This window comes from Astyanax mexicanus, chromosome 17 (genome assembly GCF_023375975.1).
Source record: "Astyanax mexicanus isolate ESR-SI-001 chromosome 17, AstMex3_surface, whole genome shotgun sequence".
Lineage (NCBI taxonomy): Eukaryota > Metazoa > Chordata > Actinopteri > Characiformes > Acestrorhamphidae > Astyanax > Astyanax mexicanus.
The window spans coordinates 28036223-28047479 of record NC_064424.1 but is presented as its reverse complement, the minus strand read 5'-3'; positions in this window follow the sequence as shown (position 1 = coordinate 28047479).

Below are 11257 nucleotides of genomic sequence, written 5' to 3'. Positions count from 1 at the left end.
AGGTGTTGCTATGGTATCCGGGGTGGTTGCTAAGGTGTTGCTAGGTGGTTGCTAGGTGGTTGCTAAGGTGTTGCTAGGCGGTTGCTAAGGTGTTGCTATGGTATCCGGGGTGGTTGCTAAGGTGTTGCTAGGTGGTTGCTAGGGTGTTGCTATGGTATCCGGGGTGGTTGCTAAGGTGTTGCAAGGTGGTTGCTAGGTGGTTGCTAGGGTGTTGCTAGGCGGTTGCTAAGGTGTTGCTATGGTATCTGGGGTGGTTGCTAAGGTGTTGCTAGGTGGTTGCTAAGGTGTTGCTAGGCGGTTGCTAAGGTGTTGCTATGGTATCCGGGGTGGTTGCTAAGGTGTTGCTAGGTGGTTGCTAAGGTGTTGCTAGGCGGTTGCTAAGGTGTTGCTATGGTATCCGGGGTGGTTGCTAAGGTGTTGCTAGGTGGTTGCTAGGGTGTTGCTAGGCGGTTGCTAAGGTGTTGCTATGGTATCCGGGGTGGTTGCTAAGGTGTTGCTAGGTGGTTGCTAGGGTGTTGCTAGGCGGTTGCTAAGGTGTTGCTATGGTATCCGGGGTGGTTGCTAAGGTGTTGCTAGGTGGTTGCTAGGTGGTTGCTAGGGTGTTGCTAGGCGGTTGCTAAGGTGTTGCTATGGTATCCGGGGTGGTTGCTAAGGTGTTGCTAGGTGGTTGCTAGGTGGTTGCTAGGGTGTTGCCAGGCGGTTGCTAAGGTGTTGCTATGGTATCCGGGGTGGTTGCTAAGGTGTTGCTAGGTGGTTGCTAGGTGGTTGCTAGGGTGTTGCTAGGCGGTTGCTAAGGTGTTGCTATGGTATCCGGGGTGGTTGCTAAGGTGTTGCTAGGTGGTTGCTAGGTGGTTGCTAGGGTGTTGCTAGGCGGTTGCTAAGGTGTTGCTATGGTATCCGGGGTGTTTGCTAAGGTGTTGCTAGGTGGTTGCTAGGTGGTTGCTAGGGTGTTGCTAGGCGGTTGCTAAGGTGTTGCTATGGTATCTGGGGTGGTTGCTAAGGTGTTGCTAGGTGGTTGCTAGGTGGTTGCTAGGGTGTTGCTAGGGGGTTGCTAAGGTGTTGCTATGGTATCTGGGGTGGTTGCTAAGGTGTTGCTAGATGGTTGCTAGGTGGTTGCTATGGTGTTGCTAGGCGGTTGCTAAGGTGTTGCTATGGTATCCGGGGTGGTTGCTATGGTGTTTCTAGGTGGTTGCTAGGTGATGTATATGCATAAATTTGATTAAATGGTGTTTGCACGTTGCTACGCAACGTGCAAATACATCAATCAGCTATGCACGCTAGGTTGCTCTGGCCGTTCGGGGGTGTCCAAACTTTTGACCCGTGGCTCCATTACACACAGTACTGGGGGGCCGGGGTGTCCAAACTTTTGACCCATGGCTCCATTACACACAGTACTGGGGGGGGCCGGGGTGTCCAAACTTTTGACCTAACGCTGATTTATCCCATAGCTGCTCCATTACACACAGTACTGGAGTTCTAGCTACCTGTCCTTCGATCTAGCTGCCGTCCTCCGATTGGCCCCATTCATTCCAATGGGGCCACTTCGTACGACAATCGTACGAAATCCGTACGTCGTAACTTTTCGTAACGCATATTTTCGGAAAGAGCTCAATAAGTTCTACAGGTCCTCAATTGGTTTCATCTTCGTATTTCAAAAATTGCGACGTCCACGGGCGTGCAAAGTTCTGCCCATTCATTTTCAATGGTCAAAAAAACGCGTACTTACGAAGTTTTTACGAAAAACGTAAATCCGATCGGAAAGCTGTATACAAGCCCACCATTCCCGATATGGACGCACGTTTTCTCTTTTGAACGAAGTCGATATTTCGAAAACTGCGGCACTAGTTAACCGGACAAAAAACAGGTGGAATAATAATAATAATAATAACTAGATTGCAGTTCCTACAGAAACTGCGAGTGTGATTGCAGAGCTGGCTGGTATCTGCTATGGTGTTGCTAAGGTGTTGCTAAGTGGTTGCTAAGGTGTTGCTATCGTATCCAGGGTGGTTGCTAAGGTGTTGCTAAGTGGTTGCTAGGTGGTTGCTAAGGTGTTGCTAGGTGGTTGCTAAGGTGTTGCAATGGTATCCGGGGTGGTTGCTAAGGTGTTGCTAGATGGTTGCTAGGCGGTTGCTAAGGTGTTGCTATGGTATCCGGGGTGGTTGCTAAGGTGTTGCTAGGTGGTTGCTAAGGTGTTGCTATGGTATCCGGGGTGGTTGCTAAGGTGTTGCTAGGTGGTTGCTAGGGTGTTGCTAGGCGGTTGCTAAGGTGTTGCTATGGTATCCGGGGTGGTTGCTAAGGTGTTGCTAGGTGGTTGCTAGGGTGTTGCTAGGCGGTTGCTAAGGTGTTGCTATGGTATCCGGGGTGGTTGCTAAGGTGTTGCTAAGTGGTTGCTACGTGGTTGCTAAGGTGTTGCTAGGCGGTTGCTAAGGTGTTGCTATGGTATCCGGGGTGGTTGCTAAGGTGTTGCTAGGTGGTTGCTAGAGTGTTGCTAGGCGGTTGCTAAGGTGTTGCTATGGTATCCGGGGTGGTTGCTAAGGTGTTGCTAGGTGGTTGCTAGGTGGTTGCTAGGGTGTTGCTAGGCGGTTGCTAAGGTGTTGCTATGGTATCCGGGGTGGTTGCTAAGGTGTTGCTAGGTGGTTGCTAGGTGGTTGCTAGGGTGTTGCTAGGCGGTTGCTAAGGTGTTGCTATGGTATCCAGGGTGGTTGCTAAGGTGTTGCTAGGTGGTTGCTAGGTGGTTGCTAAGGTGTTGCTAGGCGGTTGCTAAGGTGTTGCTATGGTATCCGGGGTGGTTGCTAAGGTGTTGCTAGGTGGTTGCTAGGTGGTTGCTAGGGTGTTGCTAGGCGGTTGCTAAGGTGTTGCTATGGTATCCGGGGTGGTTGCTAAGGTGTTGCTAGGTGGTTGCTAAGGTGTTGCTAGGCGGTTGCTAAGGTGTTGCTATGGTATCCGGGGTGGTTGCTAAGGTGTTGCTAGGTGGTTGCTAGGCGGTTGCTAAGGTGTTGTTATGGTATCCGGGGTGGTTGCTAAGGTGTTGCTAAGTGGTTGCTATGCGGTTGCTAAGGTGTTGCTAGGCGGTTGCTAAGGTGTTGCTATGGTATCCGGGGAGGTTGCTAAGGTGTTGCTAGGTGGTTGCTAGGTGGTTGCTAAGGTGTTGTTAGGCGGTTGCTAAGGTGTTGCTATGGTATCTGTGGTGGTTGCTATGGTGTTTCTAGGTGGTTGCTAGGTGATTTATATGCATAAATTAGATTAAATGGTGTTTGCACGTTGCTACGCAACGTGCAAATACATCAATCAGCTATGCACGCTAGGTTGCTCTGGCCGTTCGGGGGTGTCCAAACTTTTGACCCGTGGCTCCAGTACACACAGTACTGGGGGGCCGGGGTGTCCAAACTTTTGACCCATGGCTCCATTACACACAGTACTGGGGGGCCGGGGTGTCCAAACTTTTGACCTAACGCTGATTTATCCCATAGCTGCTCCATTACACACAGTACTGGAGTTCTAGCTACCTGTCCTTCGATCTAGCTGCCGTCCTCCGATTGGCCCCATTCATTCCAATGGGGCCACTTCGTACGACATTCGTACGAAATCCATACGTCGTAACTTTTCGTAACGCATATTTTCGGAAAGAGCTCAATAAGTTCTACAGGTCCTCAATTGGTTTCATCTTAGTATTTCAAAAATTGCGACGTCCACGGGCGTGCAAAGTTCTGCCCATTCATTTTCAATGGGCAAAAAAACGCGTACTTACGAAGTTTTTACGAAAAACGTAAGTCCGATCGGAAAGCTGTATACAAGCCCACCATTCCCGATAAGGACGCACGTTTTCTCTTTTGAACGAAGTCGATATTTCGAAAACTGCGGCACTAGTTAACCGGACAAAAAACAGGTGGAATAATAATAATAATAATAATAATAACTAGATTGCAGTTCCTACAGAAACTGCGAGTGTGATTGCAGTGCTGGCTGGTATCTGCTATGGTGTTGCTAAGGTGTTGCTAAGTGGTTGCTAAGGTGTGGCTATGGTATCCGGGGTGGTTGCTAAGGTGTTGCTAAGTGGTTGCTAGGTGGTTGCTAAGGTGTTGCTAGGCGGTTGCTAAGGTGTTGCTATGGTATCTGGGGTGGTTGCTAAGGTGTTGCTAGGTGGTTGCTAAGGTGTTGCTAGGCGGTTGCTAAGGTGTTGCTATGGTATCCGGGGTGGTTGCTAAGGTGTTGCTAGGTGGTTGCTAAGGTGTTGCTAGGTGGTTGCTAGGTGGTTGCTAAGGTGTTGCTAGGCGGTTGCTAAGGTGTTGCTATGGTATCCGGGGTGGTTGCTAAGGTGTTGCTAGGTGGTTGCTAGGGTGTTGCTAGGCGGTTGCTAAGGTGTTGCTATGGTATCCGGGGTGGTTGCTAAGGTGTTGCTAGGTGGTTGCTAGGGTGTTGCTAGGCGGTTGCTAAGGTGTTGCTATGGTATCCGGGGTGGTTGCTAAGGTGTTGCTAGGTGGTTGCTAGGGTGTTGCTAGGTGGTTGCTAGGGTGTTGCTAGGCGGTTGCTAAGGTGTTGCTATGGTATCCGGGGTGGTTGCTAAGGTGTTGCTAGGTGGTTGCTAGGGTGTTGCTAGGCGGTTGCTAAGGTGTTGCTATGGTATCCGGGGTGGTTGCTAAGGTGTTGCTAGGTGGTTGCTAGGTGGTTGCTAGGGTGTTGCTAGGCGGTTGCTAAGGTGTTGCTATGGTATCCGGGGTGGTTGCTAAGGTGTTGCTAGGTGGTTGCTAGGGTGTTGCTAGGCGGTTGCTAAGGTGTTGCTATGGTATCCGGGGTGGTTGCTAAGGTGTTGCTAGGTGGTTGCTAGGGTGTTGCTAGGCGGTTGCTAAGGTGTTGCTATGGTATCCGGGGTGGTTGCTAAGGTGTTGCTAGGTGGTTGCTAGGTGGTTGCTAGGGTGTTGCTAGGCGGTTGCTAGGTGGTTGCTAAGGTGTTGCTATGGTATCAGGGGTGGTTGCTAAGGTGTTGCTAGGTGGTTGCTAGGTGGTTGCTAGGGTGTTGCTAGGCGGTTGCTAAGGTGTTGCTATGGTATCCGGGGTGGTTGCTAAGGTGTTGCTAAGTGGTTGGTAGGTGGTTGCTAAGGTGTTGCTAGGCGGTTGCTAAGGTGTTGCTATGGTATCTGGGGTGGTTACTAAGGTGTTGCTAGGTGGTTGCTAGGTGGTTGCTAAGGTGTTGCCAGGCGGTTGCTAAGGTGTTGCTATGGTATCTGGGGTGGTTGCTAAGGTGTTGCTAAGTGGTTGCTATGCGGTTGCTAAGGTGTTGCTAGGCGGTTGCTAAGGTGTTGCTATGGTATCCGGGGAGGTTGCTAAGGTGTTGCTAGGTGGTTGCTAGGTGGTTGCTAAGGTGTTGCTAGGCGGTTGCTAAGGTGTTGCTATGGTATCTGTGGTGGTTGCTATGGTGTTTCTAGGTGGTTGCTAGGTGATTTATATGCATAAATTAGATTAAATGGTGTTTGCACGTTGCTACGCAACGTGCAAATACATCAATCAGCTATGCACGCTAGGTTGCTCTGGCCGTTCGGGGGTGTCCAAACTTTTGACCCGTGGCTCCATTACACACAGTACTGGGGGGCCGGGGTGTCCAAACTTTTGACCCATGGCTCCATTACACACAGTACTGGGGGGGGCCAGGGTGTCCAAACTTTTGACCTAACGCTGATTAATCCCATAGCTGCTCCATTACACACAGTACTGGAGTTCTAGCTACCTGTCCTTCGATCTAGCTGCCGTCCTCCGATTGGCCCCATTCATTCCAATGGGGCCACTTCGTACGACATTCGTACGAAATCCGTACGTCGTAACTTTTCGTAACGCATATTTTCGGAAAGAGCTCAATAAGTTCTACAGGTCCTCAATTGGTTTCATCTTCGTATTTCAAAAATTGCGACGTCCACGGGCGTGCAAAGTTCTGCCCATTCATTTTCAATGGGCAAAAAAACGCGTACTTACGAAGTTTTTACGAAAAACGTAAGTCCGATCGGAAAGCTGTATACAAGCCCACCATTCCCGATATGGACGCACGTTTTCTCTTTTGAACGAAGTCGATATTTCGAAAACTGCGGCACTAGTTAACCGGACAAAAAACAGGTGGAATAATAATAATAATAATAATAATAACTAGATTGCAGTTCCTACAGAAACTGCGAGTGTGATTGCAGTGCTGGCTGGTATCTGCTATGGTGTTGCTAAGGTGTTGCTAAGTGGTTGCTAAGGTGTGGCTATGGTATCCGGGGTGGTTGCTAAGGTGTTGCTAAGTGGTTGCTAGGTGGTTGCTAAGGTGTTGCTAGGCGGTTGCTAAGGTGTTGCTATGGTATCTGGGGTGGTTGCTAAGGTGTTGCTAGGTGGTTGCTAAGGTGTTGCTAGGCGGTTGCTAAGGTGTTGCTATGGTATCCAGGGTGGTTGCTAAGGTGTTGCTAGGTGGTTGCTAGGTGGTTGCTAAGGTGTTGCTAGGCGGTTGCTAAGGTGTTGCTATGGTATCCGGGGTGGTTGCTAAGGTGTTGCTAGGTGGTTGCTAGGTGGTTGCTAGGGTGTTGCTAGGCGGTTGCTAAGGTGTTGCTATGGTATCCGGGGTGGTTGCTAAGGTGTTGCTAGGTGGTTGCTAGGGTGTTGCTAGGCGGTTGCTAAGGTGTTGCTATGGTATCCGGGGTGGTTGCTAAGGTGTTGCTAGGTGGTTGCTAGGTGGTTGCTAGGGTGTTGCTAGGCGGTTGCTAAGGTGTTGCTATGGTATCCGGGGTGGTTGCTAAGGTGTTGCTAGGTGGTTGCTAAGGTGTTGCTAGGCGGTTGCTAAGGTGTTGCTATGGTATCCGGGGTGGTTGCTAAGGTGTTGCTAGGTGGTTGCTAGGTGGTTGCTAAGGTGTTGCTATGGTATCCGGGGTGGTTGCTAAGGTGTTGCTAGGTGGTTGCTAGGTGGTTGCTAGGGTGTTGCTAGGCGGTTGCTAAGGTGTTGCTATGGTATCCGGGGTGGTTGCTAAGGTGTTACTAGGTGGTTGCTAAGGTGTTGCTAGGCGGTTGCTAAGGTGTTGCTATGGTATCCGGGGTGGTTGCTAAGGTGTTGCTAGGTGGTTGCTAGGCGGTTGGTAAGGTGTTGCTATGGTATCCGGGGTGGTTGCTAAGGTGTTGCTAAGTGGTTGCTATGCGGTTGCTAAGGTGTTGCTAGGCGGTTGCTAAGGTGTTGCTATGGTATCCGGGGAGGTTGCTAAGGTGTTGCTAGGTGGTTGCTAGGTGGTTGCTAAGGTGTTGCTAGGCGGTTGCTAAGGTGTTGCTATGGTATCTGTGGTGGTTGCTATGGTGTTTCTAGGTGGTTGCTAGGTGATTTATATGCATAAATTAGATTAAATGGTGTTTGCACGTTGCTACGCAACGTGCAAATACATCAATCAGCTATGCACGCTAGGTTGCTCTGGCCGTTCGGGGGTGTCCAAACTTTTGACCCGTGGCTCCATTACACACAGTACTGGGGGGCCGGGGTGTCCAAACTTTTGACCCGTGGCTCCATTACACACAGTACTGGGGGGCCGGGGTGTCCAAACTTTTGACCTAATGCTGTTTTATCCCATAGCTGCTCCATACACTCACAGTACTGGAGTTCTAGCTACCTGTCCTTCGATCTAGCTGCCGTCCTCCGATTGGCCCCATTCATTCCAATGGGGCCACTTCGTACGACATTCGTACGAAATCCGTACGTCGTAACTTTTCGTAACGCATATTTTCGGAAAGAGCTCAATAAGTTCTACAGGTCCTCAATTGGTTTCATCTTCGTATTTCAAAAATTGCGACGTCCACGGGCGTGCAAAGTTCTGCCCATTCATTTTCAATGGGCAAAAAAACGCGTACTTACGAAGTTTTTACGAAAAACGTAAGTCCGATCGGAAAGCTGTATACAAGCCCACCATTCCCGACATGGACGCACGTTTTCTCTTTTGAACGAAGTCGATATTTCGAAAACTGCGGCACTAGTTAACCGGACAAAAAACAGGTGGAATAATAATAATAATAATAATAATAATAATAATAAGAAGAAGAAGAATAAGACTTAAGAAGAACAATACTGTGATTGCATTACTGCAATCACACTAATAATAAGAATAAGACTTAAGAAGAACAATACTGTGATTGCATTACTGCAATCACACTAATAAGAAGAAGAAGAAGAAGAAGAATAAGACTTAAGAAGATCAATACTGTGATTGCATTACTGCAATCACACTAATAATAAGAAGAAGAAGAAGAATAAGACTTAAGAAGAACAATACTGTGATTGCATTACTGCAATCACACTAATAAGAAGAATAAGACTTAAGAAGAACAATACTGTGATTGCATTACTGCAATCACACTAATAATAATAATAATAAGAAGAAGAATAAGAAGAACAGTAAGTTGGCTTTTCCAAGCCAACTTAATGACCTCTCCTTGTTATAGACCGTTTCTGAGGAATATTCAAGAGCGTAGGAAGTGACGTAGCTGTTCCTAGAACACACTAAACAGCGTTCAAAACAGTGGACGTAACTTTATAATTTAACATGAATGCAAACTTCACCTAATCTGAGAGTCACAAACATTGAAAATCAGGTCAAATCGTTCTTTAAACAAGTAAACTATGGAGGACCAAAAATGACATAAGTATAAATAAATACACATATAAATGTATAAATATATAAATAAATTAATTAATGTTTAAATGAATAAATATATAAATAAATGCACATATAAATGAATAAATAAATATCTAAATAAATAAATGCATGCACAAATAATTGTATAGGTAAATAAATAAATTAATAAATACGTTTCTTATTTATATATTTATTTGTTCATTTATATGTGCATTTATTTATGTCAACATTTATTTATTTATTCATTTATTTATTTCAACATTTATTTATTTATTCATTTATTAATTCCAACATTTATTTATTTATACTTATGTCATTTTTGGACCTCCATAGTAAACAGGCCTGCTTTCGTTTTTCACACTGCTGACCTGCCATGCAGTTACAGTGTCCGCTCACAACTCCTCCCTCCTTCTTATCTATAAATCATGCAGAGTACGTGTTGGATAGCATTTGACTTGCTCCAACCTCACCATACACTATAGGGATGCTTTCTCTACTACAGGAACAAATATTCCCAACTTTTCCACTGAGAAAGTAATTAAATGCGTCCAAACTGCGGTGTGCTTTCGCTGCCTCCGTTTCAACAAGGTAGTGATCACATCTGGGTAGGTCACCTCTTAGATAATAGATATTGCATCTCTAATCCAAATGTTTCATAGATATGCCTCAAATAATCTGAAATAAACCATTAATTAATGACAAATTAATGAATAAATGATCCATTTACATCTGTGCATATCTCATCTAATAGTGTTCTTGATCTACACTGGTCCTAACCTTATGCTCATAAATGCTGGTGAGGTCTCGAGGATGCCCTTGAGATGTGTGTCCTGTATTTAAACAGATAAAATGCACCAACAGCGCCATCTACTGGATAAAAAAACATGTCAGTGAGTGGAAGTACAAGGTTACAGTAGGTGTTTCTAATAAAGTGGCCACAGTGAGTGGAAATATAAGGTTACAGTAGGTGTTTCTAATAAAGTAGCCAATTATGTTAGAGTAGGTGTTTCTAATAAAGTGGCCACAGTGAGTGGAATTTCAAGGTCAGAGTAGGTATTTCTAATAAAGTGGCCAACACGGAGTGGAAGAATAAGGTTACAGTAGGTGTTTCTAACAAATTGGCCAGTCAGTGAGTGAAAGTACAAGATTACAGTAGGTGTTTCTAATAAAGTGGCCAGTCAGTGAGTGGAAGCACAAGGTTATAGTAGGTGTTTCTAATAAATTGGCCAGTCAGTGAGTGGAAGTACAAGATTACAGTAGGTGTTTCTAAAAAAATTGGCCAGTAGTGAGTGAAAGTAAAAGGTTACAGTAGGTGTTTCTATTAAATTGCCCACAGTACGTGGAAGTATTAAGGTTACAGTAGGTGTTTACTGATAAATTGGCCATTAGTGAGTGGAAGTATAAGGTTACAGTAGGTGTTTCTAATAAAGTGGCCATGAATGACTTCCGGCTGCTTTGTCGCTCGCGTCGCGTTCAGTGTGGACGCACGGTTAGGTGACTGATAACTCTGATGAAATTATCCTGTACAGCAGAGGACACTCTTGCTCTTCCTTTCTTGGGGCGATCCTGATGAGTGCCAGTTCCATCATAACTTTTTTGATGGTCTTGAAAGTTCTTGAAATGTTTTAATCTGGATTAGAACGTTACTCAAATATTCACTATTCACTGTATACCTGTAACTCTACTTCTTCACTACTTTACAACTGATGCTCTCACACTTTATTAAGAGACAAGAAATTCACGTAATTAACTCTTGAAATTCCATTCCATGTGAAAATGCCAGGAGGTTCAAAACTGTCATTTTTTACACAGGGCTAGATTGGTTTGGATAGTTTTTTTTCTCTAAATAAATACAATTATCTTTTTTTTTTTTTTTTTTTGCATTTACTCAGGTTATGTTTGTCTGATATTAAAGTCTATCTATCTATCTATCTATCTATCTATCTATCTATCTATCTATCTATCTATCTATCTATCTATCTATCTATCTATCTACCTATCTATCTATCTATCTATCTATCTATCTATCTATCTATCTATCTATCTACAGTGTAGGGCAGGGGTGTCAAACTCATTTTGGCCGAGGGCCACATTGGCATATGATGTAACTTATATGATGTAACTTATAAATGTAATAAAATGTAACCAAATGTAATATAAAATGAATGTAATTACTCCTTAATGTTAAATAACTCTCAATATATTATTTATTCAATCAAATATTACAGTTGCATGGAAAAAATGTTTGCTTGTTGCTCTATTAACATAAATCCTTTTAATTTGTCATGCTATGAAATCCAAAAACTCCATCAATCAAGAACCAAACTATACAAGTGAATAGAAATGACATCAAATACAAGTTATATTAACTTTGATCAAAACGTTTGATACTGAAATAAGGCTTAATAAATATAAAATCAAAAATTGTGAGCTGTTAATAACATGTGACAGATTTCCTCATCCAACCACTAGTCGGAACTGCTGCAGTAGCAGCACAAGCCCGCAGTCTTTACTGAGGCTGCGTCCGAAATCGCATACTTCCATACTAAACAGTATGCAAAAGCAGGATGCGAGATGGGGTAGTGTGTCCGAATGCGCAGTATGCGAGTTTAAGTACGCGAAAAGTT